The sequence below is a fragment of the Petaurus breviceps genome, unplaced genomic scaffold, assembly GCF_028583685.1.
Source record: "Petaurus breviceps papuanus isolate PSGF00001 unplaced genomic scaffold, PetGlider_PUasm1.0 689, whole genome shotgun sequence".
NCBI lineage: Eukaryota > Metazoa > Chordata > Mammalia > Diprotodontia > Petauridae > Petaurus > Petaurus breviceps.
The window spans coordinates 1,901,528-1,920,603 of NW_027186458.1; positions in this window are offsets into that span (position 1 = coordinate 1,901,528).

The window sequence follows — 19,076 nt, forward strand, 5'->3', positions numbered from 1 at the left end:
TTGCACAGAAGTAATGGAGAGCCTATGGTGGGTGTGAATGGACAGAAACATGTCCAATGAGGAGCTCCAAGAAAGAACAGGACTGAAACGATGTCATCAGGGACACTTACGGTGGAAAGATAAGATGGACAAGAGCAAAAAACAGGAGGGCAGCCAGCGTTCCGTTGGCATTCTCCAGCGTATCAGGTAGACAACCTTCGTGGCTGAACATGGGGGACAAAAGAAACACAGGATGGACAGGCATGGAGGGGTTGTGACCTGCTTGTCAAAGGGAGTAACCACATGAATGAGATCCCAAATCCTTTTGAGTATATACTTGATATAATAATGTTTAATTATTATAAACTCAATTCAGTAAACATTTATGAAGTACCTACTATATGTCAGGCATTTCATTAAGCTCTGGGGATGCAAAAAGGGGCAAAAGACAGTTCCTGCTCTCAAGGAGCTTGCTATCTAGTGGGGGGAGGGGACAACATACAAACGCAAACATACAGCATACAAACACAACATACAAAGCAAGCTATATACAGGATAAATAGGAAATAGTGAACAGAGAGAACGCACAGGAATTAAAAGGGGTTGGGCAGGCTTCTCTGGAGGAAATAGGATTTTAGGTGGGAATTAAAAGGAAGCCAGGGAGGTCAGTAGTCAGAATGGAGGAGGGAGCACATGCCAGGCCTGGGCAATAATCAGAGAGACTTCCTGGAGCTGAAAGACGGAGGGTCTTGGTCAGGGAACACCCAAGAGGCCAGTGTTACTGGATCAAAGAGTGTGTTTCAGGGAGTAAGGTACAAGCAGATTGCAAAGGTAGGAGGGGCCCAAGGGCTTTGAATGCCAGAGAGAGCATGTCATGTTTGCTTCTGATAAGAAGCCTTTGGAAGGAGGGCAGTGACATGCTCAGACCTTCATTTTAGGAATATCATGGTAGTGACTGAACAGAGAATGGACTGAAATGGGGGAAAAACTTGAGGCTGGCAACCTTGCCCTGCACTGTCCTTCCCCCCAGCCTCCAGCAGCTCCTGCAGTCATCCAAGTGTGAGCTGATGAGGGCCTGCACCAGGGTGGAGACTGTGTCCCCACCAGAGTCATTATCATGAGACAGAGGTAACATTTGGTTCTCAAAGGCTATGTGAGTGGAGGGTAAACTCTGATGGGAAAGGCTTAGGATAAGTTCATGGACTTTATAACTGTTATCCAGTGCCCAGCTAAGCTCAGGGTAGAGGCCCTCTCCACCAGGTTGGCCAAAGCGGCTGATGGATATTTAGACCATAACAATTCTTAGAGATCATTTGAGTCCTTAAGAAATTGTACCCGTGAGTATGCTGGTAAACATTTAGCAACCAACTCCCTTAGAAAAAATGTAGACATGGGTGCTTAAATTTACTCTGCATTGTTAACATTTTTGCTGTCACCTTCTTAAGTCTAGACAATCAGCAAAACAATAAATCAAGCATCGGTGTGAGCATTTGCTGATTTCTGAGGTGTAAATGTTCCCACTGAACATTTAACAATCTCTTCTCAAAACCTGGAAGGAGCCTAGCTTCAGCACACTCCTGACTATACCTGCGTGCTGAGTGCATGCACTGAGAAAATCCTGGGCTCCTAAAGCAGTGAAACTCACAATGATCACAGGGATAAGAATAGCTAGCCATAACACTTGGAGTAAGGTTTCCAAATGCTTTACATCTACCATCTTATTTGACAACTTTATGAGGTTGGTTGTAGCTGTTTATACTTGGAGAGGACCAAAATGGCATCAGTGTATCAAGGTGCAGTGTGTCTGACCGTGGTGATCAGACCAAGATGAGCGCACAGGTCAGGCATGAAGAGTCCATATGAACTTTTGGAATATCTCATGTTTCTAGTGCGCTTCGGCTTTGTGTGTAGAGCACAGGACCCTCTTTGATGTGTGCACGCCATGCTGGGGACAGTTATGTATGTGTCTCACAGTCAATTCCAAAGTTATTCACTTGAGAGTGTCCTTGTATGACTTCTTCTGACCTCTATAGCAGCACACCATCCTTACATGGAGCCTTTGGTTACCTTGGCAGTATTATCCCTATTTTATAAATGGAGAATTTAAGGCTAAGTGAAGTTATAAGACTAGCATAGCTAGTAAGTGATTGTCACAGGATTTGAACTCAGCTCTTACTGATGCTAAGGCCGTTGGTCCATCACCTTTGCCACCATCCTATTTTATGCCCGCACCTTATTGTGCCACACTTTTCATTGTCATTTTCTAAAGTCCACACAGAAAACAAAACAACTAAAAGTATTGCATGTTACATTCCCAAATATAGTGATTTCATGAAAAACTTGGGATAAAGTCATATTAAACTTATATATGTATAGTATTTTCTACAGATCCCAGGATCATGATTTGAGAAGGGGTCTTAGAGATTGTTTAGTTCAATCTTCTCCTTCCACGTGTGAGGACCTGAGGCCCAAAGAGATGAAATGACTTGAACTGAGGTTCAATGACTCTGATTCCAGCAATCTCCCGTGAAGCCTCCTGTGAAACATACTGTATATAGTGCTTCACTAGGACCAGTATTGGCAGGTACTTCTGGGATGAAAAACATCAAGTACATGCCCACTGACAGACTATGTCTCAGTTGTTCAAGGACCAGTTCTGTTAAAAGCAGGGAAACTCATCAACAGACAGACTGGTCATCAGGTGATCAACTTTGAGAAACTTGTCAACCCTCTCTCTCTTAAGTAATGGATGCTATAGCTGCAAGATCCAATTGCAGGGTCATTGATAGTGATAAAACTTTAGATCTTTTGAAGGACTGGAGGTAAAACCATGGTGGAATTAATGAGCAAATAAAATATATTTTTGTGGCAATAAAAGAAGACCAAAGTAGTGGGTGACTCACTCAGTGTTCATAGTTAGGCAACATTGCTACAGGAAAAATGACAGTACTACCCAGATTACTCACAGCCTCACAATCAGAAGCTGCCCAGTTCACAGCCTTGAGTGAGAATGACCCTAACAAATGGTCACACAGCCTAGGGCTCAAAGACCTCAAGTGAGAGGAAAACCCAAGGGAGTATGTTCTATTCTTGTACAGCTGTGCTTATTTGGAAGGAGGTGCTTGGTTGTTCAGTGAATAGAGCACTCAGCTTGGAGTCAGGAAGACCTGAATTCCAATCTAGCCTCAGACATCTACTAGCTGTGTGACCCTGGGCAAGTCACTTAATTATTTTTGCCTTAATTCACTGCAGAAGCTATCCACTTCCTTATTAGAAAGTCTTCACATCAAACCTAGACTTCACTCTTCTCAATGTCTATCCATTGAGCCCAGTTCTGTCCTATGGGACCAAACAGAACAAGTCCAAACCATCTTCAATATCATAGTTTCTCAATTCCTGGATAGACCTATGGTCACCCCTTCCTCCTAACCCTACTCCACTGCTCCTGAGCAAACTCATCTATTTCTCTATCCTAAACATGGCTGATTTCCTTCATGGATCCTCACTTCACAAGCACTTGAGACCCTTCATTATCATATTGCTCTCCTCTGGACTTTCTCCACCTTATCAATGGTGTGTTAAGAATGCATCTGCAGGGGGACGGAGTCAAGATGGCGGATTAGAAATAGGACTTCCTTGGAGCTCCAGCTCCCACCTCCTCCAATTCATGTAAAAAATTACTCTAGACAAACTTTGGAGCTACAGAACCCACAAAATGACAGAGAGAACCTAACATCCCAATGAGGACAGCCAGGCAGGCTGGCAGGAAGGGGCCAGTGCAGTGTTCTGGGAGCCGAGCCCAGCCCAGCATGAGCTGGAGGTTTTAGCCTCAGGGTGGCCTGACCAGCCGTTGGCTGGAGGGACTTCAGATCACCAGAAGCTGTGTTAGTTTGCAGAATTATCAACCCATAGATGCCAAAGACAAAGTGAGAGGTCAGTGCAATGTGGACTTTGGGAGCTGGGAATTCGGGAGTGAGGTCCGGCCTTTGTCCCCAGGGCAAGCAGTGACTGAGGCATGATGGCCATGCAGCCACTGCTGTGTGGCTGCTTCCGAGCTCCTGGCCTGCAGACTGTAGGGGTACCAAGCGACCAGTCTGAGGGGTAATTGCTCTTGCTTTAACCTGCTTGGATCTGGATCACTGTCTAGGGTGGAGGTCCTGGGGTTTGTGACCAGTTGGCCAGAGCGTGTGGAGGCTTCATAGAGAGCAGCCAACTAACAGCTCCAGCAGGTGAGAAAACCCCAGAAATTGGGACAAATCCCCCCCCTCTGGTAGCAGAGTTCTATTGTGGCAAAAATCTCAAAAGTCAAGTAATTGAGTGGCAACATGAGCAAAAGGGGGAAGCAAGGAAAACACAGTGGTCTGACTTTGGATTTCTTTTTTGGGGGACCGATAGGATTGGGGCATGGAACAGTACAAAGATAGCTAAGTTAGAACTCCTGCAACAGAAGCTTCCAAGAAAATATTAAGCTGCTTACAGGCCATAGAGGAGCTTAAGAAGGATTTTGAAAACCAAACAAGAGAAGTGGAGGAAAAATTCGGAAGAGAAATGAGAATGATGCAAGAAAATTACAAAATGAGAGTCAACAACCTGACTGAAGAAAATAATGCCTTAAAAAATAGACAAATTCAAATGGCAAAAGAGGCTTGAAAAGGCAATGAGGAGAAGAATGCCTTTAAAAGCCGAATTTGCCATACGGAAAAAGACTCTCAAAAGCTCACTGAAGAGAATCATTCCTTCAGAATTAGATTGGAGCAAATGGAAGCTAATGACTTTATGAGAAATCAAGATGCTATTAAACAGATCCAAACAAATGAAAAAAAATAGAAGGCAATGTGAAATATCTCATTGGAAAAACCACTGACCTGGAAAATAGATCCAGGAGAGATAATTTAAAAATTATTGTACTACCTGAAAGTCATGATCACAAAAAGAATCTAGAAATCATCCTTCAAGAAATTCTCAAGGAAAATTTCTCTGATGTTTTAGAACTAGTGGGCAAAATAGAGGTTGAAAGGATCCACAGATTATCTCCTGAAAAAGATCCCAAAAAGAAAACTCCTAGGAATATTATAGCCAGCTTCCAGAATTCCCAGATCAAGGAGAAAATATTACAACCAGCCAGGAAGAAGCAATTGGAATATTGTGGAAACACAGTCAGGATAACACAGGTTCTGGCAGCTTCTACATTGAGGGATTGAAAGGCTTGGAATATGATATTCCAGAGGTCAAAGGAGCTGGGATTAAACCAAGAATAACTTACCCAGCAAAACTGAGTATCATGTTTCAGGGGAAAATATGGACATTTAATGGAATAAGTGAACTTTCAAGCATTCTTGATGAAAAAAACCAGAGTTGAATAGAAAATTTGACATTCAGATACAAGAAGCAAGAGGAGCATGAGAAGGTAAACAGGGAAAATAAATCATAAGGAACATATTGAACTTGAACTACCTACATCCCTACATAGAAAAACGATAATTGTGACTAATGAAACTTTCCTCAGTATGAGAATAGTTGAAGGGAATAGAAATGTGTGTGTGTGCATACACATATATGTCTATTTAGGAGGGTATATGGGGATATGAATACATATGTGTATATGTGTATATATGTGTACAGGTATATATAGACAGAGGTCACAGGACCAATTGAATGGGAAGGGATGTTACTTAAAAGTTGATAATAAGAGGTGAGAGAGGAATATAATGAGAGGAGGTGGGGAGAGATAGAATGGGGTAAATTATCTCATATAGAAGAGACAAGGGAAAACTGTCACGATGGAGGGGAAGAACAGGAAGGCAAATGGGAATGAGTCAACCTTATTCTCAGTGAACTTGGCTTAGGAAGGGAATGACATATACACTTAATAGGGTATCTCACCCTACAGGAGAGTAGGGGTGAAAGGGATGAGAGGGGGTATGGTGGAAGGGATGGCAGGTTGGGTGGGCAGGGGAGTCAGAAGCACACATTTTTGAAAAGGGACAGGGTCAAAGCAGAGAACAGAACAAGTGGGGGTTGGGATAGGATGGAGGGATATGTAGTCAGTATTTCACAATATATCCACTATGGAAATGTTTTGCATAGCTACACATGTACAACCTTTATTGAATTGCTTATCTTCCCAGTAAGGGTGGGTGACAAGGGAGGAAGGGAAAGAATCTGGAATTCAAAATTTTAAAATCAAATGTTTAAAATATATATATTATTTTTATTATTATTTTACATGTAACTGGGACATAAGATATACAGGCACTGGGGCATAGAGATCCACTGTGCCATACTGGAAAGTTGGAGGGGAGATGGGAGAAAATATGGGAGAGAGCAGATTGGGCGAGGGGATATTCTGTGGGATCACTGTCTTGGGGTGGGGGTAGGGAAAAAATGGGGAGAAAATTTGTAACTCAAAATCTTGTGGAAATGAATGATGTAAACTAAAAAATTAAAGAAATATATATAGTGCATCAGCTATAAAATATATGGAAGTACACTTGCCAAAACCCTGGAACTGAACAAAAAAAAAAAAAAAACCACCAAACAACTATATGTGTGTGTGTTTATTATATGTATATATAACCAGCAAGTTTTTTACAAATAAAATCAAATTTAAATAATTGGAGAAATATTAATTGTTCATGGGTAGGCAGGGTCAATATAATAAAAATGACAATTTTACCCAAACTATTTTATATATTGAATGCTATCCCAATTAAATTACCAAAAAAATTTTTTTTACTAAATTAGAAAAAAAAAAATAGTTATACAATTCATTTGGGAGGGAAAAAAGTCAAGAAAATCCAAGGAGACAATTTAAAAAAAACATAAAATAAGGAGTTTTGGTAATACCAGATCTTAAAGTGTTATAAGGCAGTAATTATCAAATTACCAATCTGGTACTGGCTAAGAAATAGAAAGGTAGATCAGTGTAATAAGAGAGACATCCAATTTACAGCATCAAATGAATATAATAACCTTGAATTTGGCAAATATAAAGATCTGAGATATTGCGATGAGTATTCATTATTTGGTAAAAGTTGTTGGAAGAACTAGAAGGTAGAACACAGAAATGGGACAGAGAGCAATATCTTAGAGCATTCACCAAGATAAGGTCAATAGAGATTCAGAGAGACGCTACAAGAAAATTAGAAGAACAAGGAGCACATTATTTATCAGACTCACAAATAGGTGAACAAATTATGAATAAGCAAGACATGTAACATGGATATTTTTTTTTCAAATGCTTTATTAACTTCTGATTTACATCATTCGTTTCTGCCATATTTTGAGTTACACATTTTCTCCCTGGTTTTCCCCTACCCACCGCCCCAAAATAGCAGTCCCACAGGTATCCCCTCCTCCAATCTGCTCTCTCCCATATCTTCTCCCATATCCCTTTTGAATTTTCCAGTAGAGCATGGTGAATCTCTATGCCCCAGTGCCTGTATATCTTATTTCCCAATTACATGTAAAATAGTATTAATAATAGTATATATATATATACATATATACATATATATATATATATATATATTAAACATTTGATTTTAAAACTTTGAATTCCAGTTTCATTCCCTTCCTCCCTTGTCATCCACCCTTACTGGGAAGATAAGCAGTTCAGTATAGGTTGTACATGTATAGCTAATGCAAAACAACATCATAGTATATATATTGTAAAAGACAGACTATATTGCCCTCCCTCCTATCCCACCTCGCACTTTTCTATTCTCTACTTTGATCCCATCCCTCCCCCCCCCCTTATTTTTTTCCTTTTGGAGGGCAATTGGGGTTAAGTAACTTGCCCAAGGTTACAGGGCTATTTTTTTTGTGTGTTAAGTGTCTGAAGCTGGAACCGAACTCAGGTCCTCCTGACTCTGGGGCTGGAGCTTTACTCACTGTGCCACCTATCCTCCCTAATCCCATCCCTTTTCAAAAGTGGGCGGTTCCAAATTCCCTCTCCCCAGCCTGCCCTCCCTTCCATCATCCCCCCTCTCATCCCTTTTCCCCCTACTCTCCTGTAGCGTGACATACCTTATTTAGTGTGTATGTCATTCCTTCCCTGAGCCAAATTCAATGAGAATAAGGTTGACCCATTCCCTTTTGCCTTCCTATTCTTCCCCTCCATTGTAACCGTTTTCCCTTGCTTCTTCTATATCAAATAGTTTACCCCATTCTGTCTCTCCCCATCTCCTCTCATATTCCTCTCTCACCTCTTAATTTCAACTTTTAAGTATCATCCCTTCCTATTAAATTGGTCCTGTGCCCTCTATGTGTACCTGTAAACATATATACACACATTCACATATGTATTCATACACCCATATACCCTTCTATATAGACATATATATATACATTTTTTCCCTTCAACTCTTTTCATACTGCGAAAAGTTTCATGAGTTATGATTATTGTTTTTCCATGTAGGAATGTTAATAGTTCACTTTTCATAAGTTCCTTATGGTTTCTTTTCCCTGTTTACCCTCTCATGCCTCTCTTGCTTCCTGTATCTGAATGTCAAATTTTCTTTTCAACTCTGTTTTTTTCATCAAGAATGCTTGAAAGTCCTATATTCCATTGAATATCCATATTTTCCCCTGAAACATGATACTCAGTTTTGCTTGGTAGGTGATTCTTGGTTTTAATCCCAGCTCCTTTGCCCTCTGGAATATCATATTCCAAGCCCTTCACTACCTCAGTGTAGAAGCTGCCAGATCCTGAGTTATCTTGATGTATTTCCACAATATTCAAATTGTTTCTTCCTGGCTGCTTGTAATATTTTCTCCTTGATCTGGGAATTTAGGAACCTGTCTATAAAATTCCTAGAAGTTTTCTTTTGGGGATCTTTTTCAGGAGGTGATTGGTGGATTCTTTCAACCTCTATTTTGCCCTCTGGTTCTAAAACACCAGGGCAGTTTTCCTTGAGAATTTTTTGTAGGACGACTTCTAGGTCCTTTCTTGCTTTCTTTGTTTCTTTGTTTCTTTGTTTCTTTCTTCCTTTCTTTCTTTCTTTCTTTGTTTCTTACTTTCTTTTTTCCTTCCTTCCTTCCTTCCTTCCTTCCTTCCTTCCTTCCTTCCTTCCTTCCTTCCTTCCTTCCTTCCTTCCTTCCTTTCTTTCTTTCTTTCATTCTTTCTCTTTCACTTTTTTTTGGAGGGCAATTGGGGTTAAGTGACTTACCCAAGGTCACATGGCTAGTTTTTGTGTTAAGTGTCTGAGTTTGCATTTTAACTCAGGTCCTCCTGACTCCAGGGCTGGTGTTCTATTCACTGCACCACCTAGCCGCCCCCTAGGTTCTTCCTTTGATTGTGTCTTTCAGGTAGTCTAATAATTTTTACATTATGTCTCCTGTATCTATTTTCCAGGTAAGTGGTTTTTCCAGTGAGATATTTCACATTGCCTTCTATTCTTTCATTTGTTTGGATCTGTTTAATAGAATCTTGATTTCTCATAAAGTCACTAGCTTCCATTTGCTCCAATGTAATTCTGAAGGAATGATTCTCTTCAGTGAGCTTTTGAGATTCTTTTTCCTTCTGGCAAATTTGGCTTTTTAAGGCATTCTTCTCCTTGTTGCCTTTTTGAGCCTCTTTCGCCATTTGAGTTAGTCTATTTTTTAAGGGGTAATTTTCTTGCATCGTTCTCATTTCTCTTCCCAATTTTTCCTCCACTTCTCTTATCTGCTTCTTAAAGTCCTCTTTGGCCTGTAACCAGCTCATATTTTTCTTGGAAGCTTTTGGTGCAGGAGTTCTGACTTCACTGTCTTCCTCCTGTTCCATGCTTTGATCCTTTTTGTCCCCAAAAGAGGAGTCTTCTGTTTGCTTTGTTTCCTTTGCCTGATCATGTTGCCCCTTAGTCACTGGACCCGTGGACTTTTTGCCATAGTAGGACCCTGCCACCAGACAGGGGAGCTTTGTTCCAAATGCTGGGATTTCCTCAGCTGTTGGAGGTATTAGTTGGGTGCCTTCTCTGAAGCCTCCACATGCTCTGGCAAGCTGGTTACATATCCCAGGACCTCTTCCCTAGACTGCAATCCATATCCAAGCAGGTTAAAGCAGGAGTGAATACCCCTCAGACTGGTCGTTTAGTTCCCCTACACTCTGCAGGCCAAGAGCTGAAGGTGCCACAGGGCAGAAGCTGCACCACAGCTCCTCAGTGGCTTCTCGCCTCAGGAGAAGAGGCTGATGCACTCCCAACTACTGGATCCCAAAGTCCACACTGCATTGACCTCTCACTTTGTCCTTAGCATCTGTGTGTTGATAAATCTGGAAATGGCCACAGCTGCTGGTGATCTGGAGTCCCTCCAGCCAGTGGTTGGTCAGGCCTGCCCTAGGGCTAAAACCTTGGTGTGGGGCTGGGCTTGGCTCCCAGAGCACTGCACTGGCCGATTCCTGCCAGGCTGCTGGGCTGTCCTCAGTGGGAGGTTAGCTTCTTTGTGTCATTTTGTGGGTTCTGTAGCTCCAAGATTTGTTCAGAGTCCCCTTTTACATGAATTGGGGCAGGTGGAAGCTGGACCCCCACTGAAGTCCTGTTTCTATCCCGCCATCTCGACTCCACTTTCCCCAAACTATAACATGGATAATTTTGATTATATTAAATTAAAAGGTTTTGCACAAATAAAACAAATGTAGAAAAGATCAAAAGGAAACCAGAAAATTGGGGGAAATCTTATAGACATTTTCTCAGATAAAGATTCCATGTCTTGAGTATATAAAGAACTTTGTCTAATCTATAAGAATATGAGTCATTCCACAACTGATAAATGGTCGAAGGATATGAACGGGCAGTTTTCCAATGAAGAAATCAAAACAATATATAGCAGTATAAAATGCTTTTAATAATTACTGATTAGAGAAATGCAAATTAAAGCTTGAGATAAATTGATAAAAAAATTAAAACCCTGAAATAAATTTTATAAATGAAATAAAATATCTGAAAAGGAAAAAAAAAAGTGCATCTGCTCATGTACTTGATGGTTTCCTTATTGCCTAGGGAATAGAAAGTCCAGTCCATGAGGACTCAGTGTCCTTCACACTTGATAGTTTTCCCACTACTGTGTGAATCACAACAGTCTTCCCAACCCAATTCCCAATCCAGTACATCCTCCTGACCAGAAGTACTTCTGTATGGGGGTGGGATTGGGGAGAGGATTACATTTACCTGAATCAGTGCTGTATCCTAGCTTAGTATTCTTTCCATACTACTGTTAAGTGTATACATTACTTGTTAGACAGTCTGTGTGTCTCAATGATGTAGAATCATCCCAAGCGGTGGTACAATCTTGAATTCTATCCCACAAAGTCTCAGTTATACTTGTGGGGTCAAATTCTTCCTCCTTATCTGTTACTACTCTCTATAGTATTTAACTTGGGTGAGATCTATATCTCACCCAAGTTAAATACACACACACACCTACACACATACATATATGTCATCCAAGTTAAATACCATGGAGTACATATAATAGACTCATATATTATAAACACATACATCTTATACATATATACACATGCAAAACATACATATAATGTATACATGTATTATATATTAAAAGTGCTTATATGTGTATTGCATGTGTGTGTGTGTGTACACATTTTAGTTTGAAGCTTTATTTATCGATATTGCAATATACCCAGAAAACATTTTTCTTTTTTTAATTAATTAATTAATTTTTAGTTTACAACATTCAGTCCCACAAGCTTTTGAGTTCCAAAATTTCTCCCCATCCTTCCCTTTCTCCCTCCCCAAGATAGCATGCAATCTGATATAGGCTCTACAAGTACATTCACATAAATGCATTTTCACATTAGTCATGCTGAATAGAAGAATTACAACCAATTGAATGAGCCATGAGAATGAAGAAATGAAACAAAACAAAAAAGAGAAAGAGCAAATAGTCTGCTTCAATCTGCATGCAGACTCCATTTCTTTCTCTGGATGTGGATAGCATTTTCCATTATGATTGTTTTGGAGTTGTCTTAGAACCATGTGTTGCTGAGAAGAGATAAGTCTATCAAAGTCAGTCATGGCAAAATGTGACTGGAACTGTGTACAATGTTCTCCTGTTTTTTGTTCCCCTCACTCAGCATCAGTTCATATAAGTCTTTCTGGGTTTTTCTGAAGCCTACCTGCTCATCATTTCTTATAGCACAATAGTATTCCATTACATTCATATACTACAAGTTGTTCAGCCATGCTCCATGGTGAGTATCCCCTCAATTTCCAGTTCTTTGCCACCAAAAAAAGAGTTGCTATGAATATTTTTGTACACGTAGGTTCTTTTTCCCATTTGCATGATCTCTTTGGGATGCAGCCCTAGAAGTCCTATTGCAGGGTCAAAGTGTATGCACATTTTGTATAGCCCTTTGTGCATACTTCCAAATTGCTCTCCAAAATGGTTGGATCAGTTCATAACTCCACCAACAATGCACTAGTGTTCCAATTTTCCCACAACTTCTCCAACATATATCAATTTCCGGTTTTGTCAGGTTAGCCAATCTGATAGTTGTGATGTGATACCTCAGAGTTGTTTTGTTTTGCATATCTCTAATTAGTAGTAATTTAGAGCATTTTTTCATATGCTTATAGATATCTTTAATTTCTTCCTCTAAAAACTGCGTGTTCATATTCTTTAATCATTTATCAATTGGGAAATGACGTGTATTCTTTTTTATTTGACTCACTTCTCTATATATTTTAGAAATGAAGCCTTTATCAGAGACACTAATTGTAAAAATTCTTTCCCAGTTTTTTGCTTCCCTCCTAATCTTGGTTCTATTGACTTTGTCTGGACTAAAACTTTTCAGTTTAACATAATCAAAATTATCCATTTTGCTTTTCAGAATGTTCTCTAGCTCTCGTTTTGTCATAAATTCTCCATAAATCTGACAGATAAACGATTCCTTGCTTTCCCAGTTTGCTTATAATATCAGCTTTTAGATCTAAATTGTGTACTCATTTGGACTTTATTTTGCTATATGGTGTAAAATATTGGTCTGTGCCCAGTTTCTGCCATATTATTTTCCAGTTTTTCCATAAGTGTTTGTCAAATAGGGAGTTCTTATGCCAGAAGCTGTAGTCATTGGGTTTATAAAATAGTAGATTACTATAGTCATTAATTACTGTGTCTTGTGTACCTAACCTATTCCACTGATCCACCACTCTATTTCTTAGCCAGTACCAAGTAGTTTTGATGATTACTACTTTATAATACAGTTTAAGATCTGATATGGTTAGGCTACCTTCCCTAGCATTTCTTTTCATTAATTCCCTTGATATTCTGGACCTTTTGTTCTTACAGATGAATTTTGTTCTTATTTTTTCTAGCTCTATAAAATAATTTTTGGTAGTTTGATTGGTATGACACTAAATAAGTAAATTAATTTAGGTAGAATTATCATTTTTTATTATATTAGCTCGGTCAACCCATGAGCAACTGAGGTTTTTCTAATTATTTAGATCTGACTTTATTTATGTGAAAAGTGATTATGTTCATATAGATATGTTTGTGATTATGTTTATATAGATAGTTTCTGAGTTTGTTTTGGCATGTAGACTCCTGAATATTTTATTATGTCTACAATAACTTTAAATGGAAATTCTCTTTCTATCTCTTGCTATTGGGCTTTGTTACTAATATAAAGAAATGGTGATGATTTATCTGGGTTTATTTTATATCCTGCAACTTTGCTAAGGTTGTTTATTATTTCAAGTAGTTTTTTTTTTTACTTGATTCTCTAGGATTCTTTAAGTACATTATTATATCATCTGCAAAAAGTGATAACTTTGTTTATTTTTTCCTATTCTAATTCCTTCAATTTCTTTTTCTTCTCTTATTGCTAAAGCTAACATTTCTAGTACCATATTGAATAACAGTGGTGGTTAATAGATATCCTTGTTTTACCCCCAATCTTATTGGAAAGCCTTCTATTATTTAGAATTACATATCTCCATTACATATAGTACTTGCTGATGGTTTTTGGTAGATGTTATTTAACATTTTAAAGATGACTCCATTTATTCCTATGCTTTCTAGTGCTTCTAATAGGAATGGGTGTTGTATTTTGTCAAAAGCTTTTTCTGCATCTATTGAGATAATCATATGGTTTCTGTTAGATTTTTGTTGATATGATAAATTATACTGATAGTTTTCCTAATATTGAGCCAGCCCAACATTCCTGGAATAAATACTACTTGACCACAATGTATTATTCTCATGATAAGTTGCTGTAATCTTTTTGCTAATGTTTTATTTACGTATGTTGCATCTATATTCATTAGGGAAATTAGTCAATAATTTTCTTTCTCTGTTTTGACTCTTCCCAGTTTAGGTATCAATGCCATATTTGTATCATAAAAAGAATTTGGTAGGAGTCCTTCTTTGCCTATTTTCCCAGATAGTCTATATGGAATTGGAATTAATTGTTCTTTAAATGTTTGATAAAATTAACTTGTAAATCCATTGGGTCCTGGAGATTTTTTTTTTTTAACCAGGGAGTTCATTGATGTCTTGTTCAATTTCTTTTTTCTGAGATGTGGTTATTTAAGTATTTTACTTCTTCTTCTGCTAATCTGAGCAATTTATATTTTTGTAAATATTCATCCATTTCACTAAGATTGCCAAATTTATGGACATATACTTTGGCAAAATAGGTCCTAGTTATTGTTTTAATTTCTTCTTCACTAGTGTTGAATTCACCCTTTTCATTTTTGATACTGGTAATTTGATTTTCTTCTTTCTTTTTTTCTTAATTAAATTAGCCAAAGGTTTATCTATTTTATTTTTTAAATATTTTTATTTCAATTTATTTATTTAAATATTTTTAAAACATTTTTTAAATATAAAAGCAGCTCTTAGTTTTATTTATTAGTTCAACAATTTTCTTAATTTCAGTTTTATTAATCTCTCTTTTGGTTTTCAGTATTTCTAATTTGGTATTTTATTCAGGATTTTTGATTTGTTCCTTTTCTAGCTGTTTTAGTTGCAGAGAATACATTTTTAACAATTTTTGTTAAGTATATTCCATCTCTGGTATGGAGTTGGCCATCTCTGCATTTTAATCCCAATCCCCTTTTCCTTAGTCAATTATTCACTTCCAAAGTGATTTTTTTTTCCTGGGTCCTTTGCCTTCATTAGGCAATGGTTAAGAAAATGCAGCTTGTGCTTCTATGGTCTGTGGTGCTTGCCCAAGATTTCATAATTATTGGCAACATTTTGTAGGTTCCTTTGGGAAATAGCATTTGTGCCCATGTGAATCACTGCAATTGGATAGTTATGGTAGCATTTAGATAAGTCCTGGGAATTTCCCTCTTAGGTCTTGGATATATGCCCCAGGGAGACAATGGACTCTATTGTTGTCATAAGGTATTTAAATTGCTGTTTTGGTAGCCCTAAGCAGGGAATCACCAACTAATAAAGTCCCACCTTGTGCAAAAAACCTTTCCCAGTCTGTCTTAATCTTACTCATCCTGGACTACCCCCAAACTGTCCTGTCTGCATCTGTCTGCAATCTAGTAGCAGTGGTTCTGGTAGTAGTAACAGTAGGTGTAGTATAATAATAGTAGGTATAGTAGGTGTAGTAGTAGTAGTAGTGGTGGTGGTGATTTCTCCTCTTTAGCTAAGGATACAGTAGCTGTTTCTGGTATTTATCTCTACATGTTCAGCTGAGTGGCAGTCTGTTCTATCAAGCAGACTACTAGTGTTCTAGATGTTTTAGATACAATGCTCTAGACAAGAATAGTTCTAGATCATAATTGCCATATGTAAGGTGAAGTTGGACCCATTCATTTGTGTGTTATCTTTTACGGACATTCCTGACCCTAATGGGTCTTTTTTACTCTTGGATTTTGATTCACTGGATTTTCTCAGCAAAAATCTTAAGTTAATTTGTGGTTTAAACATGCAGAATGGTTAAACACACTGTCGACTGAATCGGTCTGTCATTTCAATCGCTAGCAAAAGACAGCATGGTGTAGTGGATAGGACATTGGGCTTAGAACCACAAAGACATGGGTTCAAATACTGCCTCAGAATGGCCTTTCAGGTCCCTTGCAAATCAAAATCTATGGTCCTACAGGCTTATATTAAAGAATAGGACCACTCACTCAGAAGCATAGCATGTTTATAAAAAGATATGGACAAAAATTGTGCAGTATGAAAAGGCATAACAGGACTGCCCCCTGTTCTTGTAGAGTGAATGTCTGCATTAATGAGATTATAAACTCATTGAAGTAAAAATGGAGGAACATAACCTTCCCCTGGTAATATTCAGAAGTTGTAACCTAGCTAATTTCATCAGAGTCCCTTCTGTTTCTTCAGATACTAGAGGTACAGACAGCGCTCAGGGTCTCCATAGATGTACTTTCCATGAGTGACAAAGGAGAGAACATACTCCAGATCTGAGGAGAGAAGAAAGCCAAACATGCCACTGGCAGCTTACTTTAAAGATTAGAAAAAGTATTCTTGCATTGTCTCCCTAAAGTAACTCCTTCCCTGGATAGCTCTGATTCACTGGAAATTCCCAATAAGGAGATGCAAAGAGCATGCAGTTGCTGGTGATATGTATACCACAGAAATGAAAGTTGAGATTTACTGATAAAACTTGGGGGCTGGAAACATCTGAAGAATTTACAGCACCATTGGCCTCACAAAGCAGCCTTCGGCAGAAGCCTCCCTACCACAACTTGAAGAAGCATAACTGCTTTTTCAAAACATGCCTATGATGTTTTCTCATCTGTAAAGTGGGGATAATAATAGGACCTAACCTCCCAGCTTCATCATGAGGATTGAACGAGGCAATATTGGCAAAGCACTTTGCAAAGCCTTAAAGCATTATATAAATTAGCCATTATTGATGCAAGAATTTGTAGATGCATTTGGTTTACTCTGGTGCTCAAGGTTCTCCTCAGGCCTCTAGGTGTCCCAGTGAATGGAGAGCTCTCCCTGGAGTCAGGAAGACTTGAGTTCAAATATGGCCTCAGACACTACTGTGTGACCTTGTTGCCTTAGTTTCCTCATCTGCAAAATGGGGATCATAATAGTGCCTACTTCCCATGGTTATTGTGAGGATCAATGACATAATGATTGTAAAGCATTTTGCAAATCTTAGAATTGTAGGTATTGTTATTATGTTCCCTGTGCTGTTGGTAAAATAATATTCAGAAGACAGAAGGATGGATCAGTCCAAGCCCTTTCCTTCAGCTTTCAGTTTTGTCTCCAAAGTTCCAGTGTTCATGGGGGTGGGGGGGGGGAAGTGCTCCTTTCCTTGGCATATTTAGTTCCCATTAACATTTTATAGAGGACCTGGATGTTCACAGAGGATGAATTAATTATATATGCCAGATACTGCACACAAAGGTCATTAGAGAGAGGAGAAAGATCTGCTAAGAATTTGTATCCTGGATAGCGCAGTAAATGAAGAGTAGCCCAGGCCAGGGTTTTCTTTAAATTCCACTCCCCTCCCTGGAGGAAAGCAGCCACACCAGGCATTTAAACGAAATCCGAACTGGCACCAATCAGTTTTTCCACCCATAACAGAGCTCAGTATTTCTCCCTTTTTGTTAGTGTTTCCAGATTTTAATCTTCCTTCCCAGAAGAGGTCTTTTTTTTTCTCCCCTGAAAAAAAAGAATGATTTCTACTTGGAGTTTGTGAAGAAAACTCAGCTGGAGATGGCCCCATTCCCTCTTCCAGCCATGGGCTTGGTTAACCCTGTCAGGCCTGTCAGGCCTTCAGCCATCTGTTTTTCCAGCTCATTACTCTTTCATTGTTGGAAACAACACATTCTGCCCCCATTTGCTGAACAGTTAAGAATAGAAACTCACTAGGGGATTAACATTCATTCTGCTGCCCTGCGGCTTCGCATCTTTAGCTCGCCCTCGATTTGGAGAAGTGCATCCTTGGTGCTGGCAGCTGGGAAATGAGAAGAGCAGACAGAACTGGCCCTGGCATGAAGCAGTCAGGGGGTGAGCCCGAGAAGGGCATGCTGACGAAGGAGGCTAGGAGGCAGGGCCAGACACCGTGCGAGTGCTGACCCGGGGCTCAGTGCCTATAATTAGCCTAGTGCATGCAAAGAGAAAATTCTTTGGAATCTTCCAAGATGAACTGGGATCAGATCACTTAGACTGGGAGCCACTTTCCCTGCAGACCTCACTGTTTTCTTAGCCTCTGTCGTGCACTTTCTGCGGTAGGTATTTTGTAACTGTCTGTGCTGGAGTCTTATTCTCTTATTAGACTGGAAGTTCCATGAGGTCAGGTACCATGTCCTCCAGCATCCAGTTGAGTGACCAGCACTTAGCAGGTGATGAGTGAACATTAAATGGGGCAAACAAGAATGGCTTTGAAAGATATTTTTCTATTGGGAGGTTGGGGAAAATTAAAAAATAAATAAATAAATTCTGCCTGGTTGTCATCCCCAGTAATCCTCAAATACTCCATTGAGTCTGTATGACCCCATTGATGTTGCCATTACTTCCAGTGAGGCAGACATACATGCCCATTGCCTCCCCCCACGATGTCCTCTAAGGGGGTCCACCTAACATGACTAGGGATGGGTCTTTTCTCCCTTTCTCTTAACATCAAGATGGTACCAGTGGAGATCAAGAAGCTTTCCCTTTTCCCCTAACCCAGGCCTCTCAGAGTCTGTGGGGACCTAGAAGCTCTCAGCTGCAGTTGGTACCAAGGAGGCCATTCTCCTAGCCAGGCTTCTCCAAGTCAGCCTGAACCTTCTGTCAATTCTGCACTGGCTTTTTATCCTTCTGGCCAGGCACTGATGGCCCAAACCCTCCCCCTTCATCCAGATCCCTGCTGCAGAGAACCCCAGATCCTATCTTTGGCAATAGATTTGTCCCCTCAGGTTGCTCTCTAAGGGTTCCTAGACCTTTCTATTCAACCTGCAGCTGTAATCTCCTATGTGTGTAACCCCTTCAATTGGAGGATAAACCCCTTAAAAACTTGGTGTTTGATGTAAGGGAAGTACTCACTACACCCTTTTCCATTTGTTTATTTAATCAGTAAATAGACAGTACCAAGAGTATTAAGTGTCTACTATGCCCCAGGCATTTGTGCTAAGCTCTGGAGATACAAATAAAAGTTAAACACTCCCTGCCCTCTG